We start from the raw sequence: 27019 nt of genomic DNA, 5'->3' as shown, positions 1-27019 counted from the left end.
CTCCCTCCACAATTTCCGCAGTAAACGCCGGTATAACTCTGTTCGGAACCACTGGAGCTAGCAGAACTGCCGCCAGACTTCTTAAACTGCATTCCTCTAGCCTTCAGAAAATCTTTCTTTCTACCACTGCTACTGTCACTCTCAAATCGGGGAGGTGGTTGCTGTGGTCTCGATTCTAGGGGAACAGATGCAGCTCCTCTCTGCCTTATCAGGCCCGCTTCAGCGCCCTTTGCTCTATTCATGGCATCAGCAAAGTTATTCGGTCGCCCTGTGTTCACCAATGTAAATATATCGGGATTCAAGCCATTGATGAACTGATCAGCAACGGCTTCGTCATTTCCAGCCACATGGGGAGCAAACTTCAATAAGGTAGAGAACTTGGTCACATATTCTTCAATGTTCAGCTGACCCTGTCTCAAATTGGCAAATTCTGCCCCCTTGTCTTTTCTGTACGACACTGGGAAAAATCTCTGATAAAACTCAGTTTTAAATACATCCCAAGTAATAGTCGTACCCCGATGCTCCAAGGCCTTCTTCATCGTAATCCACCAGTTCTTTGCAACATCAAGCAACTGGTGCCCAATCAATTTAATTCGGCGCTCATCACTGTACTCCAGTGAATCAAACAGCATCTCAATGTTATCTAACCAACTTTCACACTCAACTGATGTCTCAGTACCCTTCAGTGTCGGTGGTTTGAACGACTGAAACCTTTTCAATAATGTCTCCATTGGAGTGGCTGTAACATCCATTGGAGGATTCGATGTGCTACCCTGTTCTGGTATTCTTCGAGGATGCATATCTGAATATCAAAAGGATTAGTAACCCCAATCCAACAAACCTGTTTCAATTCAGTCCCTCCTCCGATCATCTTACTGCTAATCAAGAATCGGTTCAAATTCGTTCCCAATAATACATATTACACAATCGAATCAGATAAGTCAAGTAACATGTATTATATAAAGCAGTAAAGCATACTAGCAATCACAAGCAAGGAAAGAAAACTCAATCTACCTCGCTCACTAGCTTCCATCTCAGTCTAAAGGATCTATCGCTCTGATACCACCTGTTGTGGGGGCCCGGACGCTAATCATGTTCTTAATCATCATTGGGACTAATTAATCAATTATAAAACAGGGTCTAAATTTTTTTTAAAATGCGGAACGTAGTGAAATAAAATGTATATACATCTCAGTATAAAAGTACAAGTCCTGTACCACATACATTTATTCAACTAAGGTTTAACAGCTAATATCAAGTGTCCAACCCTATCTCTAATCCAAGTCCGGAGCCTCCACTCTAATCACGATCTTTCCTCATCTCCTTGACCCTGAGCCTGTCCCACCTGTTGTCATGCACACATACAAAACAAGACAACAGCCGGATAACTCCGGTGAGAATAAATCCCAGTATAAACAATGTAAACATGCAATCATATAAAAACATATACAAAAGCATATAACAAATATCATTCACATGCAGCCAATCAACAAACATGTATGATATCAAAACTGTAAATCAACTAGTCGTATCAGACTTGACTCAAACAACGCGTCATCTCAGACTCGACTCATTCCTAATCTAGGGATCCCTGTTTTGAATATTCAGAATTATATCGAATCTCAGTCGATAGGAATGACCCAACCCTAAACGGCATCGATATAATTCCTATATCCAGTGTCTGGACGAAACAGCCACAGAATTGACGAATCAGTCAAGGATTAAGCGAATCAGCCAATAATTAGACGAATCAGTCAGGGACTAGGCGAATCAGCCGATTACTAGGCGAATCAGCCAGTAGCTAGGCAACTCGGCCGATAGCTAGACGAATCAGTAGTCAAAACATGCAGTGGCTATAAATCAATAGACTACAAACATCAATCTCATTAACTACAAATATCAATGCAGTAAACTAGGTATGTGATTTAGGGAAACTCGAGTCAAACCTCACTCGAGTTGTGCAATCCCAACTCAACATTAATTTATACCTTTCTTTCTGTCACTCTGACTCTGTCAAAGTCTCGAACTCAAAGCCTGACAATATCAATCTGGCAATAACAATATCGAGGAGTATAATATCAATACATTACTCCAATCAAATCTGTTCTGCTCAATACTCAATCTAATTCACTATCGATGGCATAACGGTACAATATCGGTATACCCAACAATACCATATTAGTCAGATATCACTTCCAATATCTCATAATCGATAACAATTCAATTCTGATATCAAATCGACTCCAAAACTACTCCGAAAATCATAACAATTTCATATGATATCTGTTCTCCAGTCCGGTTTCGATTATACAATGTCTAATATCACAAGAACATCATATATGAATCATATCCGATTCCTTCAACATCATAATTTCAAATCATATCAAAACGTAGCAAAACATACGTCCAGTTGAAGCCTGCGTCGATAGAAACACAGTACTGAAGTCGGATTCAAAATCGGACGGGCGGAACGTTTACAAATCACAAATCTATACGCTAAAAGGCGTAAGGATTTCTTAGAGAAATCCTCGACTCTTCCTGCTAAATTCTGAAGAAGGAAACTTATATATATATATATATATATATATCTCATGCATGTAAAGATATGTGTCCCATTCTCCCTGATTTTCAGTCGGCGCTCGGGCGGTTATAAACTACCGCTCGGGCGTCGAACACTCTGCCCGGTACTCGGCTTGTTATCCATTGGCGCTCGGGCGGTAATTTTCTACCGCTCGGGCGCCACAGGTTCTGCCCGAATGGTATTCTTATTGAACACTGGCGCTCGGGCGGTCATTTCCTACCGCTCGGGCGCCAACAGTTCTGTCCAAACATTGTACTTTTCATATGTTTTGCCCAATCTGGTCTCGAAATGGCCCGGCTATAATCACCTCAATTCTTAATCAATAATCTAAGATTAACAGAATCAAAATCTCGGGCATTACACCGGGAGTGCCCGTGCTACGTTGATTTCACATGTTTTATCTGGTCCTGATCGAGATTCAGATGATTTGAGCCGAAATTCGTCTGTCAACAAGTAATTAAAAATGGAAAAACACGAAAAGGGGTGCAACACGAGGACTTCCTAGGGGGTCACCCATCCTAGTACTGCTCTCGCCGAAGCACGCTTAACTTCAGAGTTCTGATGGGATCCGGTGCATTAGTGCTCGTATGATCGCACCCGACACTGAGTGGGATGTTTATTCTTATATCCCTCGAGTACGTGTGGAGCGGACGCCGATGGACAACACGTGGCACTGCTCTCGTCCAATCAGAACCATGAAGTTAAGCGTTCTGGCGCGATAACAGAGCTAGGATGGGTGACCTCCCTGGGCATTCCTCGTGTCGCGACCGTTTACGTAACTTAGGGCTAAAACAGTCGAAATAATTGTTTTTAATGAGTTAACCATCTCCAGAATAATCTGCGTCGTACCCTTCTGCACAAAACCGGCTCACGACAACAAAAATCGCTAAATGTTCCCAGAAAATAGAAAAAAAATAAGAAGAAAATAGCGAATGTAAAGCTATTATTATGCCTGGGATACGATAAATTGGAACCGGAATCGAATTTCGAACTTCCTAAGCGGATTTCTCGAGGAAATGGAAGCTTAACAGAAGCGAAAAATCGCAAATTAGAGGGTCTTAGAGAAGGAATTCGGCTAAACTCTCGCCAAATCATTGCAGAGTAATGAATCTCGTTCGTTTGCCCATATACAACCAAATTAGCCTACAATTTTGTCAAATCCGGCAGTGCCCGAGCTACGTTGATTTCACATGTCTTATCTGGTCCCGATCGAGATTCAGATGATTTGAGCCGAAAATCGTATGTCAATAAGTAATCAAAAATAGAAAAACACGAAAACGGCTGCAACACGAGGACTTCCCAGGGGGTCACCCTTCCTAGTACTTCCTAGCACGCTTAACTTCGGAGTTCTGATGGGGTCCGATGCATTAGTGCTGGTATGATCGCACCCGACATTGAGTGGGATGTTTATTTTTATATCCCTCGAGTACGTGTGGAGCGGGCGGCGTTGGACAACATGCGGCACTGCTCTCGCCCAATCAGAACCATGAAGTTAAGCGTTCTGGCGCGATGGCAGAGCTAGGATGGGTGACCTCCCTGGGCAGTCCTCGTGTCGCGACTATTTACGTAAATTAAGGCTAAAACAGTCGAAATAATTGTTTTTAATGAGTTAACCGTCTCCAGAGTAATCTGAATCATACCCTTCCGCACGACAACAAAAATCGTTAAATGTTCCCAGAAAATAAAAAAAAATAAGAAGAAGAAATAGCGAATGTAAAGCTATTATTATGCCTACGATACGATAAAATGGAACCGGAATCGAATTTCGAACTTCCTAAGCGGGTTTCTCGAGGAAACGGAAGCTTAACAGAAGCGGAAAATCGCAAATTAGAGGGTCTTAGAGAAGGAATTTGGCTAAAATCTCGCCACCTCGTTGCGGAGTAATAAGTCTCGTTCGTTTTCCCGTTTACAGTCAAATTAGGCTACAATTTTGTCCAAATCCGGCAGTGCCCGAGCTACATTGATTTCACATGTCTTATCTGGTCCCGATCGAGATTCAGATGATTTGAGCCAAAAATCGTCTATCAACAAGTAATCAAAAATAGAAAAACACGAAAAGGGGTGCAACACGAGGACTTCCCAGGGGGGGTCACCCTTCCTAGTACTTCTCTCGCCCTAGCACGCTTAACTTCGGAGTTCTGATGGGATCCGATGCATTAGTGCTGGTATGATCGCACCCGACATTGAGTGGGATATTTATATTTATATCCCTCGAGTACGTGTGGAGCGGGCGGCGTTGGACAACATGCGGCATTGCTCTCGCCCAATCAGAACCATGAAGTTAAGCGTTCTGGCGCGATGGCAGAGCTAGGATGGGTGACCTCCCTTGGCAGTCCTCGTGTCGCGACTATTTACATAAATTAAGGCTAAAACAGTCGAAATAATTGTTTTTAATGAGTTAACCGTCTCCAAAGTAATCTGCATCATACTCTTATGCACAGAACCGGCCCACGAAAAAAAAATCGCTAAATGTTCCCAGAAAATAGAAAAAAAATAAGAAGAAGAAATGGCGAATGTAAAGCTATTATTATGCATAGGATACGATAAAATGGAACCAGAATCGAATTTCGAACTTTCTAAGCGGATTTCTCGAGGAAACGGAAGCTTAACAGAAGCGGAAATCGCAAATTAGAGGGTCTTAGAGAAGGAATTCGGCTAAAATGTCGCAACCTCATTGCGGAGTAATGAGTCTCGTTCGTTTGCCTGTTTACAATCAAATTAGCCAACAATTTTGTCCAAATCCGGCAGTGCCCGAGCTACGTTTATTTCACATGTTTTATCTGGTCCCGATCGAGATTCAGATGATTTGAGCCGAAAATCGTCTGTCAACAAGTAATCAAAAATAGAAAAACACGAAAAAAGGTGCAACACGAGGACTTCCCAGTGGGTCACGCATCCTAGTACCGCTCTCGCCCAAGCACGCTTAATTGCGGAGTTCTGATGGGATCCGGTGCATTAGTGCTGGTATTCTCTCTCCCGACATTCAATGAGATGTTTATTCCTATATCCCTGGAGTACGTGTGGAGCGGGCGGCGATTGAAAGCACGCAGCACTGCTCTCGCCCAATCAGAACCATTAAGTTAGGCGTTCTGGTACGATGGAAGAGCGAGGATGGGTGACCTCCCTGGGCAGTCCTCGTGTCGTGACCGTTTAAGTAAATTATGGATAAAACAGTCGAAATAATTGTTTTTAATGAGTTAACCGTCTCCGTTGTAATCTGCGTCATAACCTTCCGCACAGAACCGGCTCACGACAACAATAATCGCTAAATGTTCCCAGAAAATAGAAAAAAAATAAGAAGAAAATAGCGAATGTAAAGCTATTATTATGCCTGGGATACGATAAATTGGAACCGGAATCGAATTTCGAACTTCCTAAGCGGATTTCTCGAGGAAATGGAAGCTTAAAAGAAGCGAAAAATCGCAAATTAGAGGGTCTTAGAGAAGGAATTCGGCTAAACACTCGCCAAATCATTGCAGAGTAATGAATCTCGTTCGTTTGCCCATTTACAACCAAATTAGCCTACAATTTTGTCAAATCCGGCAGTGCCCGAGCTACGTTGATTTCACATGTCTTATCTGGTCCCGATCGAGATTCAGATGATTTGAGCCGAAAATCGTCTGTCAACAAGTAATCAAAAATAGAAAAACACGAAAAGGGGTGTAACACGAGGACTTCCCTTGGGGTCACCCATCCTAGTACTGCTCTCGCCCAAGCACGCTTAACTTCGGATTTCTGATGTGATCCGGTGCATTAGTGCTGGTATGATTGCACCCGAAATTGAGTGGGATGTTTATTCTTATATTCCTCGAGTACGTGTGGAGCGGGCGGCGATGGACAACACGCGGCACTGCTCTCGGCCAATCAGAACCATGATGTTAAGCGTTCTGGCGCAATGGCAGAGCTAGGTTGGGTGACCTCTCTGGGCAGTCCTCGTGTCGCAACCGTTTACGTAAATTATGGATAAAACAGTCGAAATAATTGTTTTTAATGAGCTAACCGTCTCTGGAGTAATCTGCGTCATACCCTTCCGCACAGAACCGGCTCACGATAACAAAAATCGCTTAATGTTCCCAGAAAATAGAAAAAAATAAGAAGATGAAAATAACAAATGTAAAGCTATTATTATGCTTGGGATACGATAAAATGGAACCGAAATCGAATTTCGAACTTCCTAAGCGGATTTCTCGAGGAAACGAAAGCTTAACAGAAGCGGAAAATCGCAAATTAGAGGGTCTTAGAGAAGGAATTCTGCTAAAATCTCGCCAGCTCATTGCGGAGTAATGTGTTTCGTTCGTTTGCCTGTTTACAATCAAATTAGGCTACAATTTTGTCCAAATCCGGCAGTGCCCGAGCTACGTTGATTTCACATGTCTTATCTGGTCCTGGTCGTGATTCCGATGATTTGAGCCGAAAATCGTCTGTCAACAAGTAATCAAAAATAGAAAAACACTGAAAGGGGTGCAACACGAGGACTTCCCAGGGGGTCACCCATCCTAGTACTTCTCTCGCCCAAGCACTCTTAACTTCGGAGTTGTGGGGTCCCGGACGCTAATCGTTTTCTTAATCATCTTTGGGAGTTAATTATCAATTCAGATAATCAGGGTCTAAAATTTTTTTTTTTTAAAATGCAAGTGCGGAGCGTAATGGAATGTAACTAATATACATCTCATTATATAAGTACAATAATGTACAATAATTATTCAAACTAGTCTAAGGTTCAACTACTAAATTTTAAGTATTAAACCAAATCTACAATAAGTCCGGAATCACCACTCTAAACTCGTTTTCTCTCATCATCTTCTTGACCCCGATCCTTTCCCACCTGTTGTCATGCACACATACAAAACAAGACAACAGTCGGATACTCCGCTGAGAATAAATCCCAGTACAAATAATGTATACATGCAGTTAACTGAATTAACATAAAAGCATGAATTATATCTTATCACATTTAGCATAATCAAACAACATGTATCAATACCAGTCTGTAAATAAAACATGAATCGTAATCTACGAAACATAAATCAATACGGATCTGTAAATCAAATTCTAGTCTCAATATCTAAGACTCGACTCATCTCTCATTCTAATCTAGGGATCCTGATCTAATTTAGACTTTGGTATGCTGTATCGAATGTCTACAATAGACGTCGATCTACATCTAAGCTCATCGATACACCGTAAGTCTAGAGTCTACGCGGTTCTGTCAAAGACTCGGCGGTTGTGCCCTAGCTAGGCTGATCTGCCCTAGACTCAAACTCTGGCTCTGCTATAATTCAATAGACTAAACATATCAATCTGATAATCTGCAAATATCAATGCAATAAAGTAAAGTATGTGATTTTGGGAAACTCAAGTCAAACCTAACTCGAGTTGTGCAATCCCGAATCAACATTTATTTATACCTTTCTCTTCACGATCTGATGAAGACGAAGTCTTGTATGTCAATCTGTCCATACCCAGTCTGGCAATGACAAGTCACATAATACCATATCAGTATATAACTCAATTCAAGACCCGTTCTGATCAATACTCAAATCGGTATATAATCTGATCCATATCTGAACAAGGTACAATCTAATTCATATCAATGATATCACGATACAATCGAAATCATTACTGAATCTGATCAATCTCAATCAATACTGAATCTGATCAATATCAATCTACTGATGTTTCGACAGCATAACAATACAGTCTTGATACCCCGTCAATCTCAACATCACAGATATAATACCAGAATACATAATCAGTATCCGTACAATTCAAAATTTGAATAATAAAACAACTCTGATATAGAATCTCAACTAAATCAACTCTGAAATTCATAATAATTGTATAACCAGTCTATTCTTTAATCTGACTTCAATTATACAATGCCTACTGTAGCAGGAACATCATATCTGATTCATATTCAATTCTGACAATATCATAAATTCAAATCATGTCTAAACGTAACAAAACTTACGTCCGGTTGTAGCTGTCGTCGCTAGTAACACGATACTGTACTCGGATTCAAAATCAGACAGACGGAATTTGCGTGGCGTTCAATTTTCGCACATCAGGAACTTGGAGCTTCGGTTCCTCTCTTCTTCTTATTTCTGAGAATTTGACTTTGCTTATATATATATATATATATATATACATATACACGTCGCACGGTGATGGCAAGTGGCATCCTTTCGTTTTGCATGCCTCGCGCATATGCGCGCACAAGGTCGCGCATATGCGCCTGGCTTTCTGCCCGGCACCTTGTGGTTTATCCTCTCGCGCATATGCGCGACATTTCTCGCGCATATGCGCGAGATGTTCTGTCTCGCACATTCCCTTACTCGCGCATATGCGCGCCTTCCGCCGCGCATGTGCGCCGAACTCTCTGGACGTTCCGCGCATATGCGCGCATTCAAGCCGCGCATGTGCGCCGATTATATTCTTCACACCTAATGTGATTCCTTCTTTCGGCTCTCCCGATCTGATCCGTTCTGTCTATAATCATCTTTAAATAAATAAATAAATCATTTTAGATTAATCTCAGATTACAGTAACAAAATCTCGGCCCTTACATTTCTCCCCCTCTTAGATCGGAGTTCGTCCTCGAACTCGCAAGTAATCAATTCAGATATATCAGAAGAATGTATACAGAGTTTAAATCAGAAACTCATCTTAATGAATCAATTCTGAAATCTCAATCTCATATCAGATTATGTCTTTCAAATAATCTCTTTGCTATTTTGAAAATCTTACTGTGTTTTCAACAATAGAATAATTTTCATTTTCTTCTGAATCAGTTCCATTTTTCTTGCTCTATCTCAGACTGTATCAGATCTTATCTAAGATATCTTTGAGTCATTATCCTTATACGCAGGAAATCTGCAGTTCTCATTGGACCAGAATGCACAAAGTAATAATGTTTCGTTTTCACTAGTGCTAACATCCAGCACTACGGCTCTATAAATAACTTCCCATATCTGGATAGTATAGAAAAGAGTTCGTGGTATATTCTGCCACAAGCACAAAATCAAGCAAAATCACAATTTGATATACTCTACTTCGGCATTCTAGTTATTCTGACAACTTTTCTGACATCGATCTGTGTCATTTGGTCATGTTTGTACGTTATCTGGTACAAACTAATAGATATAGATTGAACAATCTGTCAATCACAATCACATTACATCACAATCTGGAAAGTATTGCAGTGATCTCATTACGGAATTCATCGAAGTATACTCCCCATGTCTAGTCAGAAATATACAAATTCTGTAATAAATCTTTTGATTTCTATCTTTGTGCCTTCATTTATTGGCAATTCAGACATTTTAGTACAAGTTCTGCCAACATTTCAGTACCAATTCTGTCACAACTGATTTAATCTGTCTATATAAAAACTATCTGTTCGAATTATCATATACTTTCTGTTACCTGAACGACTACTGAATCCATTTCTGTGCGCTTCTGACCCTATCTGTCATTTCCAATTCGAACTATTTGGTATAAACAATCAGTTAATAATATAAATTAAAGAAAAATACCTACCTGGTATTCGGTTCTGATTATCGATATCAAATTCTGTTGTACAATTCTGAAACATTTGACATTACAAGATAATCATTTTCATACGGTAAAAATCACATATCTGTCACCCTGATCGATGCTCTGCTCTGATTATCGAAATTAAGTTCTGGACATTCTGATTATATTTCTGAACTGCTGTAATTCTTGAATTCAGTTCTAATTCGGTTTGAATAATCTATATCAAACACTGACTCAGAATAACCGTACTATCAAATCAGATTCGGAATATCAATAATCTATACTGATCTAGAAGCTAACAATTCTCAAGCAGTTCAAAACATACTCGGATAATACAATCTGCCCACTCTGAGAAAATAAATTCTCTGATATTTCTGATATCGGTATCGTTCTCAGTCACTGATCACAATTTTAACTGTGTCAAGAACAATCAGTATACTAACTTCAGATATCGCATACTCTGAATACAATCTGTTTCAAGCAGAATTCATATCTGAAAAATTTTTGTATACAATAATCACATTTCTCAGAATATCTCATTCAATCTTCAGTTATTCGATTCAATCAATAAGATGCTGCGAATATATCAAAATATCATAGATACAACGAGCATGAAATCATCAGAATATCTCTGAACATACTGAAATATGCCAAAGAGAAACAATAAATCAGATGTAACTCCTGGTCGGTACTCTTCTGCTGATCTTTTAATTCTTTCAATTCATTCAGTGTCATTCTGGACATTCAATATCATTCTGTACTGAATTCTAAAACAATATACAGTATCTGGTCTCAATTCAATTCTGAAATCTATCTTTCTGATATAAAGCAAATCTGAAATCTTATCTGGGCAAACATCAGGTAACTCGTACATCATTGGCAAATCTGCCAATGCTAGACTCGATTTCAGTATGTCTACTGAATACATAAGGATGCCATCTGCTCCTTTCTGCAACAATCGAGTCCCTAGACAACATAAATATCAAAGGAATTCTGAATCTAGAATCCTTACCGTGAAATCTCTACTCATCAGCCATATCTGGTCTGAATCTTATACTCTCCTGAAAGGAATCTATAATAGTTCTGTACTTGTTCAGCATATTAATGTCAATCATGCAATCAAATCAGAAAACACAAGTACATCATAATTTAACTCTATCTCATTCTCATCTTACTGTAGTATACAATATATCACAGAAATCTCTGATATCAATTTTTCTTTCCCAGAAGGTACAAAAATTAATACTACCGCAATACAGACCCAACAGGTACCGTATATATCAATGCAACTCAGTCAGAGACAATTGTAAGAAATGCATTAATATATATCAATACATATGCAATATAATCATAAAAGAACAGTACCTGCCACTATATCATCAAGTGCCTCTTGGGTCTGTTCCTCGGTCACTACCACCAGATGGTCTAGCTCTCTGAAATCTGCGGGAATCTCTCTGGGGACAAACTCTAGCAAAGTGTCCCGGCTGTCGTCAGATACGACAACTACCAGTCACTCCCTGGTATTGCCCTGTGGAATGTCTCCCTCCGCAAATCCTGCAATACACGCCAGTATAACTTGAGCTGGAACCACTGGAGCTAGTTGAACCGCTCAGTCCGCTCCTTAACTTCTTGAATGGTTTCTTTCGAGCTTTCAGCAAATCTTGCTTTCCACTCGTGCTGCCGCGATCAAATCAAAGAGGGGATTGCTGTGTCTGGGGTTGCATCGCACACACCCTTTTTAGTTGTCTAATCAGACTCGCCTCCGCTCTCTTCGCTTTACTCAATGCATCAGAAAAATGATAAGGTCGCTGCATATTCATCAATGCAACTATCTCCGAGTTCAATCCTATAATGAACTGATCCGCTACAGCTTCATCATTTTCAATTACATTAGGAGCAAAACGCAGTAGAGTAGAGAATTTAGCAACATATTCTTCAATATTCAGTTGACCTTGTCTCAAGTTCTCAAACTCTGCTTTCTTGTCCTCTCGGTACGAAACTGAGAAAAATCTTCGATAAAATTCAGTTCTGAATATTTCCCACGAAATCACTGTACCTCTCTGTTCTAGCATTCTTTTACTTGTAATCCACCAAATCCTGGCAGTCTCTCGTAACTAGTGGAATATCAGTTTAATTCTCTGCTCATCTGAATAATTAAGTAAATCAAACAGTATTTCTATGTCATCAAACCAGTTCTCACAATCTTCAGACGTCTCGGTACCACTCAAGTTCGGCGGCTGAAATACCTGAAATTCTTTCAACTGTATTTCCATCTGAGTTTCTGATACATCTATCTGTTCAGTCGAAGTACTACCCCTTTCTGGAATTCTCCGTGGAGGTATATCTGCTTATCAAAACATTAGTACTCAAATACTACAAATCTGTTCCAAATCTTTCTCTGATCATCTTACTGCTGATCATGAATCAGATCTGATTCATACTCAATAATACATAATACCAACTCAAATCAGATAATCAGGTAACCATGTATTTCGAAGCAGTAAAGCATAATGTCATGCTAGCATACGCAATGTCGTTCAACATTAAAATAATTCTCATGCTAGCAATCACATGCAAGGAAAGAAAACTCAATCTATCTACCCCGCTCATTCTCTTCTATCTCAGTCTAAAGGATCTATCGCTCTGATACCACCTGTTGTGGGGTCCCGGACGCTAATCGTTTTCTTAATCATCTTTAGGAGTTAATTATCAATTCAGATAACCAGGGTCTCAAATTTTTTCTTTTTAAAATGCAAGTGCGGAGCGTAATGGAATGTTACTAATATACATCTCATTATATAAGTACAATAATGTACAATAATTATTCAAACTAGTCTAAGGTTCAACTACTAAATTTTAAGTATTAAACCAAATCTACAATAAGTCCGGAATCACCACTCTAAACTCGTCTTCTCTCATCATCTTCTTGACCCCGATCCTGTCCCACCTGTTGTCATGCACACATACAAAACAAGACAACAGTCGGATACTCCGCTGAGAATAAATCCCAGTATAAATAATGTATACACGCAGTTAACTGAATTAACATAAAAGAATGAATTATATCTTATCACATGTAGCATAATCAAACAACATGTATCAATACCAGTCTGTAAATAAAACATGTATCGTAATCTACGAAACATAAATCAATACGGATCTGTAAATCAAATTCTAGTCTCAATATCAAAGACTCGACTCATCTCTCATTCTAATCTAGGGATCCTGATGTAATTTAGACTTTGGTATACTGTATCGAATGTCTACAATAGACGTCGATCTACATCTAAGCTCATCGATACACCGTAAGTCTAGAGTCTACGCGGTTCTGTCAAAGACTCGGCGGTTGTGCCCTAGCTAGGCTGATCTGCCCTAGACTCAAACTCTGGCTCTGCTATAATTCAATAGACTAAACATATCAATCTGATAATCTGCAAATATCAATGCAATAAAGTAAAGTATGTGATTTTGGGAAACTCAAGTCAAACCTAACTCGAGTTGTGCAATCCCGAATCAACATTTATTTATACCTTTCTCTTCACGATCTGATGAAGACGAAGTCTTGTATGTCAATCTGTCCATACCCAGTCTGGCAATGACAAGTCACATAATACCATATCAGTATATAACTCAATTCAAGACCCGTTCTGATCAATACTCAAATCGGTATATAATCTGATCCATATCTGAACAAGGTACAATCTAATTCATATCAATGATATCACGATACAATCGAAATCATTACTGAATCTGATCAATCTCAATCAATACTGAATCTGATCAATATCAATCTACTGATGTTTCGACAGCATAACAATACAGTCTTGATACCCCGTCAATCTCAACATCACAGATATAATACCAGAATACATAATCAGTATCCGTACAATTCAAAATTTGAATAATAACACAACTCTGATATAGAATCTCAACTAAATCAACTCTGAAATTCATAATAATTGTATAACCAGTCTATTCTTTAATCTGACTTCAATTATACAATGCCTACTGTAGCAGGAACATCATATCTGATTCATATTCAATTCTGACAATATCATAAATTCAAATCATGTCTAAACGTAACAAAACTTACGTCCGGTTGTAGCTGTTGTCGCTAGTAACACGATACTGTACTCGGATTCAAAATCAGACAGACGGAATTTGCGTGGCGTTCAATTTTCGCACATCAGGAACTTGGAGCTTCGGTTCCTCTCTTCTTCTTATTTCTGAGAATTTGACTTTGCTTATATATATATATATATATACATATACACGTCGCACGGTGATGGCAAGTGGCATCCTTTCGTTTTGCATGCCTCGCGCATATGCGCGCACAAGGTCGCGCATATGCGCCTGGCTTTCTGCCCGGCACCTTGTGGTTTATCCTCTCGCGCATATGCGCGACATTTCTCGCGCATATGCGCGAGATGTTCTGTCTCGCACATTCCCTTACTCGCGCATATGCGCGCCTTCCGCCGCGCATGTGCGCCTAACTCTCTGGTCGTTTCGCGCATATGCGCGCATTCAAGCCGCGCATGTGCGCCGATTATATTCTTCACACCTAATGTGATTCTTTCTTTCAGCTCTCCCGATCTGATCCGTTCCGTCTATAATCATCTTTAAATAAATAAATAAATCATTTCAGATTAATCTCAGATTACAGTAACAAAATCTCGGGCCTTACAGGAGTTCTGATGGGATCCAATGCATTAGTGCTGGTATGATCGCACCCGACATTGAGTGGGATGTTTATTTTTATATCCCTCGAGTACGTGTGGAGCGGGCGGCGATGGACAACACGCGGCACTGCTCTCGCCCAATCAGAACCATGAAGTTAAGCGTTCTAGCGCGATGGCAGAACAAGGATGGGTGACCTCCCTAGGCAGTACTCGTGTCGCGACTGTTTACGTAAATTAAGGCTAAAACGGTCGAAATAATTGTTTTTAATGAGTTAACCATCTCCAGAGTAATCTGCATCATACCCTTCCGCACAGAACCAGCTCACGACAAAAAAAATCACTAAATGTTCCCAGAAAATAGAAAAAAATAAGAAGAAGAAAATAGCGAATGTAAAGCTATTATTATGCCTGGGATACGATAAAATGGAACCGGAATCGAATTTCAAACTTCCAAAGCGGATTTCTATAGGAAATGGAAGCTTAACAGAAGCGGAAAATCGCAAATTAGAGGGTCTTAGAGAAGAAATTCGGCTAAAATCTCGCCACCTCATTGCGGAGTAATGAGTCTCGTTCGTTTGCCCGTTTACAATCAAATTAGCCTACAATTTTGTCCAAATCCGGCAGTGCCCGAGCTACGTTGATTTCACATGGTTTATCTGGTCCCGATCGAGATTCAGATGATTTGAGCCGAAAATCGTCTGTCAACAAGTAATCAAAAATAGAAAAACACGAAAAGACGTGCAACACGAGGACTTCCCAGGGGGTCACCCATTCTAGTACATCTCTCGCCCAAGCACGCTTAACTTCGGAGTTCTGATGGGATCCGGTGAATTAGTGCTGGTATGATCGCCCCCGACATTGAGTGGGATGTTTATTCTTATATCCCTCGAGTACGTGTGGAGCGGGCTGCGTTGGACAACACGCGGTACTGCTCTCGTCCAATCAGAACCATGAAGTTAAGCATTCTGGGGCGATGGCAGAGCTAGGATCGGTGACTTCCATGGGCAGTCCTTGTGTCGCGACCGTTTACGTAAACTATGGAAAAAACAGTCGAAATAATTGTTTTTTATGAGTTAACTGTCTCCGGAGTAATCTGCGTCATACCCTTCCGCACCGAACCGGCTCACGACAACAAAAATCCCTAAATGTTCCCAGAAAATAGAAAAAAAAATAAGAATAAGAAAATAGCGAATGCAAAGCTATTATTATGCCTGGGATACGATAAAATGGAATCGGAATCGAATTACGAACTTCCTAAGCAGATTTCTCGAGAAAACAGAAGCTTAACAGAAGCGGAAAATCGCAAATTAGATGGTCTTAGAGAAGGAATTGGCTAAACTCTCGCCAGCTCATTGCGGTGTAATGAGTCTCGTATGTTTGCACGTTTACAATCAAATTAGCCTACAACACGAGGACTTCTCTCTCCCAATCAGAAGGAATTGCAACACGAGGACTTCCCGGGCGGCAAACAACACGCGGCACTTCTCTCTCCCAATCAGAACCAAGAAGTTTAGCGTTCTAGCGCGATGGTAGAGCTAGGATGGGTGACCTCCCTAGGCAGTCCTCGTGTCGCAACCGTTTACGTAAATTAAGGCTAAAACAGTCGAAATAATTGTTTTTAATGAGTTTACCATCTCCGGAGTAATCTGCATCATACCCTTCCGCACAGAACCGGCTCACGACAACAAAAATCGCTAAATATTCCTAGAAAATAAAAAAAAATAAGAAGAAAATAACGAATGTAAAGCTATTATTATGCCTGGGATACGATAAAATGGATCCAGAAACGAATTTCGAACTTCCTAAGCGGAATTCTCGAGGAAACGGAAACTTGACAGAAGTAGAAAATCGCAAATTAGAGGGTCTTAGAGATGGAATTCGGTTAAAATCTCGCCAGCTCATTGCGGAGTAATGAGTCTCGTTCGTTTGCCCGTTTACAATCAAATTAGCCTACAATTTTGTCCAAATCCGGCAGTGCCCGAGCTACGTTGATTTCACATGGTTTACCTTGTCCCGATCGAGATTCAGATGATTTGAGCCGAAAATCGTCTGTCAACAAGTAATCAAAAATAGAAAAACACGAAAAGGGGTGTAACACGAGGACTTCCCATGGGGTCACCCATCCTAGTACTGCTCTCGCCCAAGCACGATTAATTTCGGAGTTCTGATGGGATCCGGTGCATTAGTGCTGGTATGATCGCACCAGACATTGAGTGGGATGGTTATTCTTATACCCCTCGAGTACGTGTGGAGCGGGTGGCGATGGACAACACGCGGCACTGCTCTCGCCCAATCAGAACCATGAAGTTAAGCGTTCAGGAGCGATGATAGAGCCAGGATGGGTGACCTCCCTGGGCATTCCTCGTGTCGCGACCGTTTACGTAAATTATGGATAAAACAGTCGAAATAATTGTTTTTAATGAGTTAACCGTCTCCGGAGTAATCTGCATCATACCCTTCCGAACAAAATCGGCTCACGACAACAAAAATTGCTAAATATTCCTAGAAAATAGAAAAAAAAATAAGAAGAAGAAAAGAGCGAATGTAAAGCTATTATTATGCCTGGGATATGATAAAATAGAACCGGAATCGAATTTCGAACTTTCTAAGCGGATTTCTAGAGGAAACAAAAGCTTAACAGAAGTGAAAAATCGCAAATTAGAGGGTCTTAGAGAAGGAATTCGGCTAAAATTTCGCTAGCTCATTGCGGAGAAATGAGTCTCGTTCGTTTGCCCGTTTACAATCAAATTAGAATACAATTTTGTCCAAATCCGGCAGTGCCCGAGCTACGTTGATTTTACATGTCTTATCTTGTCCCGATCGAGATTCCGAGGATTTGAGCCGAAAATCGTCTGTCAACAAGTAATCAAAAATAGAAAAACACGAAAAGGGGTACAACACGAGGACTTCCCAAGGGGTCACCCATCCTAGTACTGCTCTCGCCCAAGCACGCTTAACTTCGGAGTTCTGATGGAATCTGGTGCATTTGTGCTGGTATGATCGCCCCCTGACATTGAGTGGGATGTTTATTCTTATATCCCTCGAGTACGTGTGGCGCGGGCGGAGATGGACAACACGCGGCACTGCTCTTGCCCAATCAGAACCATGAAGTTAAACGTTCTGGAGTGATGGAAGAGCTAGGAAGGGTGACCTCCCTAGGCATTCCTCGTGTCGCGACCGTTTACGTAAATTATGAATAAAACAGTCAAAATAATTGTTTTTAATGAGTTAACCGTCTCCGGAGTAATCTTCGTAATACCCTTTTGCACAGAACCGGCTCAAGACCACAAAAATCGCTAAATGTTCCCAGAAAATAGAAAAAAAATAAGAAGAAGAAAATAGCGAATTTAAAGCTATTATTATGTCTGGGATACGATGAAATGGAACCGAAATCGAATTTCGAACTTCCTAAGCGGATTTCTACAGGAAATGAAAGCTTAACGTAAGCGGAAAATCGCAAATTAGAGGGTCTTAGAGAAGGAATTCGGCTAAAATCTCGTCAGCTCATTGCGTAGTAATGAGTCTCGTTCGTTTGCCCGTTTACAATCAAATTAGCCTACAATTTTGTCCAAATCCGGCAGTGCCCAAGCTACGTTGATTTCACATGTCTTATCTGGTCTCGATCGAGATTCAGGTGATTTGAGCCGAAAATGTTCTGTCTACAAGTAATAAAAAATAGAAAAACACGAAAAGGGGTGCAACACGAGGACTTCCCAGGGGGTCACTCATTCTAGTACTGCTCTCGCCCAAGCACGCTTAACTTTGTAGTTCTGATGGGATCCGGTGAATTAGTGCTCTTTGATCGCACTCGATATTGAGTGGGATGTTTATTTATGTATCCCTCGAGTACGTGTGGAGCGGGCGGCGATGCACAACACGCGGCACTGCTCTCGTCCCATCAGAACCATGAAGTTAAGCGTTCTGGCCCGATGGAAGAGCTAGGATGGGTGACTTCCCTGGGCAGTCCTTGTGTCACGACCGTTTACGTGAACTATATATAAAACAGTCAAAATAATTGTTTTTAATGAGTTAACCGTATCCGGAGTAATCTACGTCTTACCCTTTCGCACAGAACTGGCTCAAAATGTTCTGCTCTCGCCCAAGCACGCTTAACTTCCGAGTTCTGATGGGATCCGGTGCATTATTGATTGTATGATCGCACCCGACATTGAGTGGGATGTTTATTCTTATATCCCTCGTGTACGTGTGGAGCGGGCGGCGATGGATAACACGCGGCACTGCTCTCGCCCAATCAGAACCATGAAGTTAAGCGTTCTGGCGCGATGGCAGAGCTAGGATGGGTGACCTCTCTGGGCAATCCTCGTGTCGCGACCGTTTACGTAAATTATGGCTAAAACAGTCGAAATAATTGTTTTTAATGAGTTAACCGTCTCCGGAGTAATCTGCATCATACCCTTTCGCACAGAACCGGCTCACTACAACAAAAATCGCTAATTGTTCCCAGAAAATAGAAAAATAATAAAAAGAAAATAACGAATGTAAAGCTATTATTATGCTTGGAATACGATAAAACGGGAACTTGACAGAAGCGGAAAATCGCAAATTAGAGGGTCTTAGAAAAGGAATTCGGCTAAAATCTCGCCAGCTCATTGCGGAGTAATGAGTCTCGTTAGTTTGCCCGTTTACAATCATATTAGCCTTCAAATTTTTCCAAATCCGGCAGTGCCCGAGCTACATTGATTTAACATGTCTTATCAGGTCCCGATCGAGATTCTGATGATTTGAGCCGAAAATCGTCTGTCAACAAGTAATCAAAAATAGAAAAACACGAAAAGGGGTGTAACACGAGGACTTCCCAAGGGACCCCATCCTAGTACTGCTCTCGCCCAAGCACGATTAACTTCAGAGTTCTGATGGGATCTGGTGCATAAGTGCTGGTATGATCGCACCCGACATTGACTGGGATGTTTATTCTTCTACCCCTCGAGTATGTGTGGAGTGGGCGGCGATGGACAACACGCGGCACTGCTCTCGCCCAATCAGAACCATGAAGTTAAGCGTTCTGGAGCGATGACAGAGCCAGGATGGGTGACCTCCCTGGGCATTCCTCGTGTCACGACCGTTTACGTAAATTATGGATAAAACAGTCTAAATAATTGTTTTTAATGAGTTAATCGTCTCCGGAGTAATCTGCGTCATAAACTTCCGCACAGAACCGGCTCACGACAACAAAAATTGCTAAATGTTTCCAGAAAATAGAAAAAAAAATAAGAAAAAGAAAATAGCGAATGTAAAGCTATTATTATGCCTGGGATACGATAAAATGGAACCAGAATCGAATTTCGAACTTTCTAAGCTGATTTCTCGAGGAAACGGAAGCTTAACAAAAGCGGAAAATCGCAAATTAGAGGGTCTTAGAGAAGGAATTCGGCTAAATTCTCACCAGATCATTGGAGGGTAATGAGGCTCGTTCGTTTGCCTGTTTACAATCAAATTAGGCTACAATTATGTCCTAATCCGGCAGTGCCCGAGGTACGTTGATTTCACATGTCTTATCTGGTCCCGATCGAGATTCAGATGATTTGAGCCAAAAATCGTCTGTCAACAAGTAATCAAAAATAGAAAAACACGAAAAGGCGTGCAACACGAGGACTTCCCAGGGGGTCACCCATTCTAGTACTGCTCTCGCCCAAGCACGCTTAACTTTGTAGTTCTGATGGGATCCGGTGAATTAGTGCTCATTGATCGCACTCGATATTGAGTGGGATGTTTATTTATGTATCCCTCGAGTACGTGTGGAGCGGGCGGCGATGCACAACACGCGGCACTGCTCTCGTCCCATCAGAACCATGAAGTTAAGCGTTCTGGCCCGATGGAAGAGCTAGGATGGGTGACTTCCCTGGGCAGTCCTTGTGTCACGACCGTTTACGTGAACTATATATAAAAAAGTCAAAATAATTGTTTTTAATGAGTTAACCGTATCCGGAGTAATCTACGTCTTACCCTTTCGCACAGAACTGGCTCACGACAACAAAAATCGCTAAATGTTCCCAGAAAATATAAAAAAATAAGAAGAAAAAAGTAGCGAATGTAAAGCTATTATTATACCTGGGATACGATAAAATGGAACCGGAATCGAATTTCGAACTTCTAAGCAGATTTCTCGAGGAAATGGAAGCTTAACAGAAGCGGAAAATCGCAAATTAGAGGGTCATAGAGAAGGAATTCGGCTAAAATTTCACCACCTCATTGCGGAGGAATGTGTCTCGTTCGTTTGCCCGTTTACAATCAAATTAGCCTACAATTTTGTCCAAATCCGACAGTGCCCGAGCTATGTTGATTTCATATGTCTTATCTGGTCCCGATCGAGATTCAGATGATTTGAGCCGAAAATCGTCTGTCAACAAGTATCAAAAATAGAAAAACACGAAAAGACGTGCAACACGAGGACTTCCCAGGGGGTCACCCATCCTAGTACATCTCTCGCCCAAGAACGCTTAACTTCAGAGTTCTGATGATATCCGGTGATTTAGTGCCGGTATGATCGCCCCCGACATTGAGTGGGATGTTTATTCTTATATCCCTCGAGTACTTGTGGAGCGGGCAGCGATGGACAACACGCGGCACTGCTCTCGTCCAATTAGAACCATGAAGTTAAGCGTTCTGGCGCGATGGCAGAGCTGGGATCGGTGACTTCCCTGGGTAGTCCTTGTGTCGCGACCGTTTACGTAAACTATGGATAAAACAGTCGAAATAATTGTTTTTAATGAGTTAACAGTCTTCGGAGTATTCTGCGTCATACCCTTCCGCTCAGAACTGGCTCACGACAACAAAAATCGCTAAATGTTCCAAGAAAATATAAAAAAATAAGAAGAAAATAACGAATGGAAAGCTATTATTATGCTTGGGAAACGATAAAATGGAACCGGAATCGAATTTCGAACTTCCTAAGCGGATTTCTCTACGAAACAGAAGCTTAACAGAAGCGGAAAATCGCAAATTAGAGGGTCTTAGAGAAGGAATTCGGCTAAAATCTCACCACCTCATTGCGGAGTAATGAGTCTCGTTCTTTTTCTCGTTTACAATCAAATTAGCCTACAATTTTGTCCGAATCCGGCAGTGCTCGAGCTACGTTGATTTCACATGTCTTATCTGGTCCCGATCGAGATTCATATGATTTGAGCCGAAAATCTTCTGTCAACAAGTAATCAAAAATACAAAAACACGAAAAGGCGTGCAACACGAGGACTTCCCTAGGGGTCACACATCCTAATACTGCTCTTGCCCAAGCACGCTTAACTTCGTAGTTCTGATGGGATCCGGTGAATTAGTGCTCGTATGATCGCACTCGTGATTGAGTGGGATGTTTATTCTTATATCCCTCGAGTACGTGTGGAGCGGGCGGCGATGGACAACACGCGGCACTGCTCTCGTCCAATCAGAACCATGAAGTTAAGCGTTCTGGCGCGATGGCAGAGCTAGGATGGGTGACTTCCCTGGGCAGTCTTTGTGTCGCGACCGTTTATGTAAACTATGGATAAAACAGTCAAAATAATTGTTTTTAATGAGTTAACCGTCTCCGGAGTAATCTACGTCATACCCTTCCGCACAGAACTGGCTCACGACAACAAAAATCGCTAAATGTTCATAGAAAATATAAAAAAATAAGAAGAAAAAAATAGCGAATAGAAAGCTATTATTATGCTTGGGATACGATAAAATGGAACCGGAATCGAATTTCGAACTTCCTAAGCGGATTTCTCTAGGAAACGGAAGCTTAACAAAAGCCGAAAATCGCAAATTAGAGGGTCTTAGAGAAGGAATTCGGCTAAAATGTCACCACCTCATTGCGCAGTAATGAGTCTTGTTCGTTTTTCCCGTTTACAATAAAATTAGCCTACAATTTTGTCAAAATCCGGCAGTGCCCGAGCTACGTTGATTTCAAATGTCTTATCTGGTCCCGATCGAGATTCAGATGATTTGAGCCGAAAATCGTCTGTCAACATGTAATCAAAAATTGAAAAACACGAAAAGGGGTGCAACACGAGGACTTCCCAAGGGGTCACCCATCCTAGTACTGGTCTCGCCCTAGCACGCTTAACTTCGGAGTTGTGATGGGAACCGGTGCATTAGTGCTGTTATGATCACACCCAACATTGAGTGGGATGTTTATTTTTATATCACTCGAGTACGTTTGGCGCGGGCGGCGATGAACAACACGCGGCACTGCTCTCGCCCAATCAAAACCATGAAGTTAAGCGTTCTGGCGTGAGGGCAGAGCTAGGATCGGTGACCTCCCAGGGAAGTCCTCGTGTTGCGACCGTTTACGTAAATTATGGATAAAACAGTCGAAATAATTGTTTTTAATGAGATAACCGTCTTCGGAGTAATCAGCGTATTCCCTTCCGCACAGAACCGGCTCACGACAACAAAAATCGCTAAATGTTCCCAGAAAATAGAAAAAATAAGAAGAAGAAAATAGCGAATGTAAAGCTATTATTATGCCTGGGATACGATAAAATTGAACCGGAATAGAATTTCGAACTTCTAAGCAGATTTCTCGAGGAAACGGAAGCTTAACAGAAGCGGAAAATATCAAATTAGAGGGTCTTAGAGAAGGAATTCGGCTAAATTCTCGCCAGCTTATTGCGGAGTAATGAGTCTCGTTCGTTTGCCCGTTTACAATCAAATTAGGCTACAATTTTGTACTAATCCGGCAGTGCCCGAGCTACGTTGATTTCACATGTCTTATCTGGTCACGATCGAGATTCAGATGATTTGAGCCAAAAATCGTCTATCAAGAAGTAATCAAAAATAGAAAAACAAGAAAAATGTGCAACACAAGGACTTCCCAGGGGGTCACCCATCCTAGTACTGCTCTCGCCTAAGCACGCTTAACTTCGGAGTACGTGTGGCGCGGGCGGCGATGGACAACACGCGACACTGCACTCGCCCAATCGGAACCATGAAGTTAAGCGTTCTGGCGTGATGGCAGAGCTTGGAAGGGTGACCTCCCTGGGAAGTCCTCGTGTCGCGACCGTTTACGTAAATTATGGATAAAATAGTCAAAATAATTGTTTTTAATGAGTTAACAATCTCCGGAGTAATCTACGTCATACCCTTCTGCACAGAACCGACTCACAACAACAAAAATCGCTAAATGTTCCAAAAAAATAGAAAAAAAAGAAGAAGAAAATGGCGAATGTAAAGCTATTATTATGCTTGGGATACGATAAAATGGAACCGAAATCGAATTTCGAACTTCCTAAGCGGATTTGTCAAGGAAACGGAAGCTTAACAGAAGCGGAAAATCGCAAATTAGAGAGTCATAGAGAAGGAATTCTGCTAAAATCTCGCCAGCTCATTTCGGAGTAATGAGTCTCGTTCGTTTTCCCGTTTACAATCAAATTAGCCTACAATTTTGTCCAAATCCGGCAGTGCCCGAGCTACGTTGATTTCCCATGTCTTATCTGGTCCCGATCAAGATTCTGATAATTTGAACCGAAATTTGGCTAAAATCTCGCCAGTTCATGAGTCTCGTTCGTTTGCGCGTTTAAAATCAAATTAGCCTACAATTTTGTCCAAATCCGGCAGTACCCGAGCTACGTTGATTTCACATGTCTTTTCTGGTCACGATCGAGATTCAGATGATTTGAGCCGAAAATCGTCTGTCAACAAGTAATCAAAAATAGAAAAACACGAAAAAGGATGCAACACGAGGACTTCCTAAGGGGTCTCACCCATCCTAGTACTGCTCTCGTCCAAGCACGCTTAACTTTGGAGTTCTGATGGGATCCGGTGCATTAGTGCTAGTATGATCGCACCCGAAATTGAGTGGGATGTTTATTCTTATATCCCTCGAGTACGTGTGGAGCGGGCGGTGAACGACAACACGCGGCACTGCTCTCGCCCAATCAAAACCATGAAGTTAAGCGTTCTGGCGCGATGGCAGAGCTAGGATGGGTGATCTCCCTGGGCAGTCCTCGTGTCGCGACCGTTTACGTAAATTATGGATAAAACAGTCGAAATAATTGTTTTTAATGAGTTAACCGTCTCCGGAGTAATCTGCGTCATACCCTTCCGCACAGAACCGGCTCACGACAACAAAAATCTCTAAATGTTCCTTGAAAATAGAAAAAAATAAGAAGAAGAAAATAGCGAATGTAAAGCTATTATTATGCCTAGGATACGATAAAATGGAACTGGAATCGAATTTTGAAAATCCTAAGCGGATTTCTCGAGGAAACGGAAGTTTAACAGAAGCTGAAAATCGAAAATAAAAGGTTCTTAGAGAAGGAATTCGGTTAAAATCTCGCCAACTCATTGCGGAAAATGAGTCTCGTTCGTTTGCCCGTTTACAATCAAATTAGGCTACAATTTTGTCCAAATCCGGATTTTTTGAGAAAACGAAAGCTTAACAGAAGCGGAAAATTGCAAATTAAGGGTCTTAGAGAAGGAATTCGCCTAAAATCTCGCCACCTCATTGCGGAGTAATGATTCTCGTTCGTTTGCCCATTTACAATCAAATTAGCCTACAATTTTGTCCAAATCCGGCAGTGCCCGAGCTACGTTGATTTCACATGTCTTATCTAGTCCCGATCGAGATTCGGATGATTTCAGCCGAAAATCTTCTATCAACAAGTAATCAAAAATAGAAAAACACGCGAAAAGGGGTGCAACACGAGGACTTCCCAGGGGGTCACCCATCCTAGTAGTGCTCTCTCCTAAGCACGCTTAACTTTGAAATTCTGATGGGATCCCCGGTGCATTAGTGCTGGTATGATCGCACACGACATTTAGTGGGATGTTTATTCTTATATCCCATGAGTACGTGTGGAGCGGATGGCGATAGACAACACGCGGCACTGCTCTCGCCCAATCAGAACCACGAAGTTAAACGTTCTGGCGATATGACAGAGTTAGGATGGGTGACCTCCCTGGGCATTCCTCGTGTCGCGACCGTTTACGTAAATTATGGATAAAACAGTCGAAATAATTTATTTTAATGAGTTAACAGTCTCCAGAGTAATATGCGTCATCCCTTCCGCACAGAACTGGCTCACGACAACAAAAATCGCTAAATGTTCCCAGAAAATAGAAAAAAAAATAAGAAGAAGAAACTAGCGAATGTATAGCTATTATAATGCCTGGGATACAATAAAATGGAACCGGAATCGAATTTCGAACTTCCTAAGCGGATTTATCGAGGAAACGGAATGCTTAACAGAAGCGGAAAAATCGCAAATTAGAGGGTCTTAGAGAAGGAATTCAGCTAAACTCTCGCCAGCTCATTGTGAAGTAATGAGTCTCGTTCGTTTGCCCGTTTACAATCAAATTAGCCTACAATTTTGTCCAAATCCTGCAGTGCCCGAGCTACGTTGATTTCACATGGCTTATCTGGTCCCGATCGAGATTCAGATGATTTGAGGCGAAAATCGTCTGTCAACAAGTAATCAAAAATAGAAAAACACGAAAAGGGGTGCAACACGAGGACTTCCCCAGGGGTCACCCAACCTAGTACTGGTCTCGCCCAAGCACGCTTAACTTCGGAGTTCTGATGGGATCCGGTGCATTAGTGCTGGTATGATCGCACCCGACATTGAGTGGGATGTTTATTCTTATATCCCTCGAGTACGTATGGAGCGGGCGGCGATGGACAACACGCGGCACTGCTCTCGCCCAATCATAACCATGAAGTTAAGCGTTCTGGCGCGATGGCAGAGCTAGGATGGGTGACATCCCTGGGAAATCCACGTGTCGCGACCGTTTACGTAAATTATGGATAAAACAGTCGAAATAATTTTTTTTGATGAGTTAACCGTCTCCGGAGTAATATGCGTCATACCCTTCCGCGCAGAACCGGCTCACGACAACAAAAATTGCAAAATGTTACCAGAAAATAGGAAAAAAAATAAAAAGAAGAAAATAGAGAATGTAAAGCTATTATTATGCCTGGGATACGATAAAATGGAACCGGAATAGAATTTCGAACTTCCTAAGCGGATTTCTCGAGGAAACGGAAGCATAACAGATGGACAACCCGCGGGCGGCGATGGACAACCCGCGGCACTTGTCTCGCCCAATCAGAACCATGAAGTTAAGCGTTCTAGCGCGATGGCAGAGCTAGGATGGGTGACCTCCCTGGGAAGGCCTCGTGTCGGGACCGTTTACGTAAATTATGGATAAAACAGTCGAAATAGTTGTTTTTAATAAGTTAACCGTCTCCGGAGTAATCTGCGTCATACCCTTCCGCACAGAACCG

The 27019-nt window shown here is 41.5% G+C and overlaps 11 non-coding genes and 6 pseudogenes across 11 annotated transcripts; all 17 read right to left on the bottom strand.

Moving 5' to 3' along the window:
• Window positions 1-3061: 3061 nt before the first annotated feature.
• LOC142513344 (5S ribosomal RNA) lies at window positions 3062-3180 on the bottom strand. Its single transcript, XR_012809296.1, has one exon. It is a non-coding gene; the product is annotated as a 5S ribosomal RNA (ribosomal RNA).
• Window positions 3181-3859: 679 nt separating this feature from the next.
• Window positions 3860-3971, bottom strand: LOC142512642 (5S ribosomal RNA; annotated as a pseudogene).
• Window positions 3972-4639: 668 nt separating this feature from the next.
• On the bottom strand, window positions 4640-4760 carry LOC142515575 (5S ribosomal RNA). The gene has a single exon (XR_012811413.1). It is a non-coding gene; the product is annotated as a 5S ribosomal RNA (ribosomal RNA).
• A 680-nt stretch (window positions 4761-5440) lies between these two features.
• On the bottom strand, window positions 5441-5559 carry LOC142511946 (5S ribosomal RNA; annotated as a pseudogene).
• A 679-nt stretch (window positions 5560-6238) lies between these two features.
• Window positions 6239-6357, bottom strand: LOC142516114 (5S ribosomal RNA). The gene has a single exon (XR_012811927.1). It is a non-coding gene; the product is annotated as a 5S ribosomal RNA (ribosomal RNA).
• Window positions 6358-15531: 9174 nt separating this feature from the next.
• On the bottom strand, window positions 15532-15650 carry LOC142515952 (5S ribosomal RNA). Its single transcript, XR_012811771.1, has one exon. It is a non-coding gene; the product is annotated as a 5S ribosomal RNA (ribosomal RNA).
• A 1232-nt stretch (window positions 15651-16882) lies between these two features.
• On the bottom strand, window positions 16883-17001 carry LOC142516186 (5S ribosomal RNA). Its single transcript, XR_012811994.1, has one exon. It is a non-coding gene; the product is annotated as a 5S ribosomal RNA (ribosomal RNA).
• Window positions 17002-17685: 684 nt separating this feature from the next.
• On the bottom strand, window positions 17686-17804 carry LOC142516230 (5S ribosomal RNA). Its single transcript, XR_012812035.1, has one exon. It is a non-coding gene; the product is annotated as a 5S ribosomal RNA (ribosomal RNA).
• A 684-nt stretch (window positions 17805-18488) lies between these two features.
• On the bottom strand, window positions 18489-18606 carry LOC142512392 (5S ribosomal RNA; annotated as a pseudogene).
• A 985-nt stretch (window positions 18607-19591) lies between these two features.
• LOC142508398 (5S ribosomal RNA) lies at window positions 19592-19708 on the bottom strand. Its single transcript, XR_012806612.1, has one exon. It is a non-coding gene; the product is annotated as a 5S ribosomal RNA (ribosomal RNA).
• Window positions 19709-20392: 684 nt separating this feature from the next.
• Window positions 20393-20510, bottom strand: LOC142511585 (5S ribosomal RNA; annotated as a pseudogene).
• Window positions 20511-21190: 680 nt separating this feature from the next.
• On the bottom strand, window positions 21191-21309 carry LOC142510465 (5S ribosomal RNA). The gene has a single exon (XR_012808575.1). It is a non-coding gene; the product is annotated as a 5S ribosomal RNA (ribosomal RNA).
• A 679-nt stretch (window positions 21310-21988) lies between these two features.
• Window positions 21989-22107, bottom strand: LOC142511614 (5S ribosomal RNA; annotated as a pseudogene).
• Window positions 22108-22790: 683 nt separating this feature from the next.
• LOC142508866 (5S ribosomal RNA) lies at window positions 22791-22909 on the bottom strand. Its single transcript, XR_012807067.1, has one exon. It is a non-coding gene; the product is annotated as a 5S ribosomal RNA (ribosomal RNA).
• A 1553-nt stretch (window positions 22910-24462) lies between these two features.
• Window positions 24463-24583, bottom strand: LOC142508210 (5S ribosomal RNA). Its single transcript, XR_012806435.1, has one exon. It is a non-coding gene; the product is annotated as a 5S ribosomal RNA (ribosomal RNA).
• An 844-nt stretch (window positions 24584-25427) lies between these two features.
• LOC142511935 (5S ribosomal RNA) lies at window positions 25428-25548 on the bottom strand (annotated as a pseudogene).
• A 685-nt stretch (window positions 25549-26233) lies between these two features.
• LOC142513281 (5S ribosomal RNA) lies at window positions 26234-26352 on the bottom strand. The gene has a single exon (XR_012809236.1). It is a non-coding gene; the product is annotated as a 5S ribosomal RNA (ribosomal RNA).
• Between the last annotated feature and the right edge of the window lie 667 nt (window positions 26353-27019).

Source organism: Primulina tabacum, chromosome 10 (genome assembly GCF_025594145.1).
Source record: "Primulina tabacum isolate GXHZ01 chromosome 10, ASM2559414v2, whole genome shotgun sequence".
Lineage (NCBI taxonomy): Eukaryota > Viridiplantae > Streptophyta > Magnoliopsida > Lamiales > Gesneriaceae > Primulina > Primulina tabacum.
Note: the sequence above shows the minus strand (reverse complement) of the source record. Positions and strands in the feature narration are given on the sequence as shown.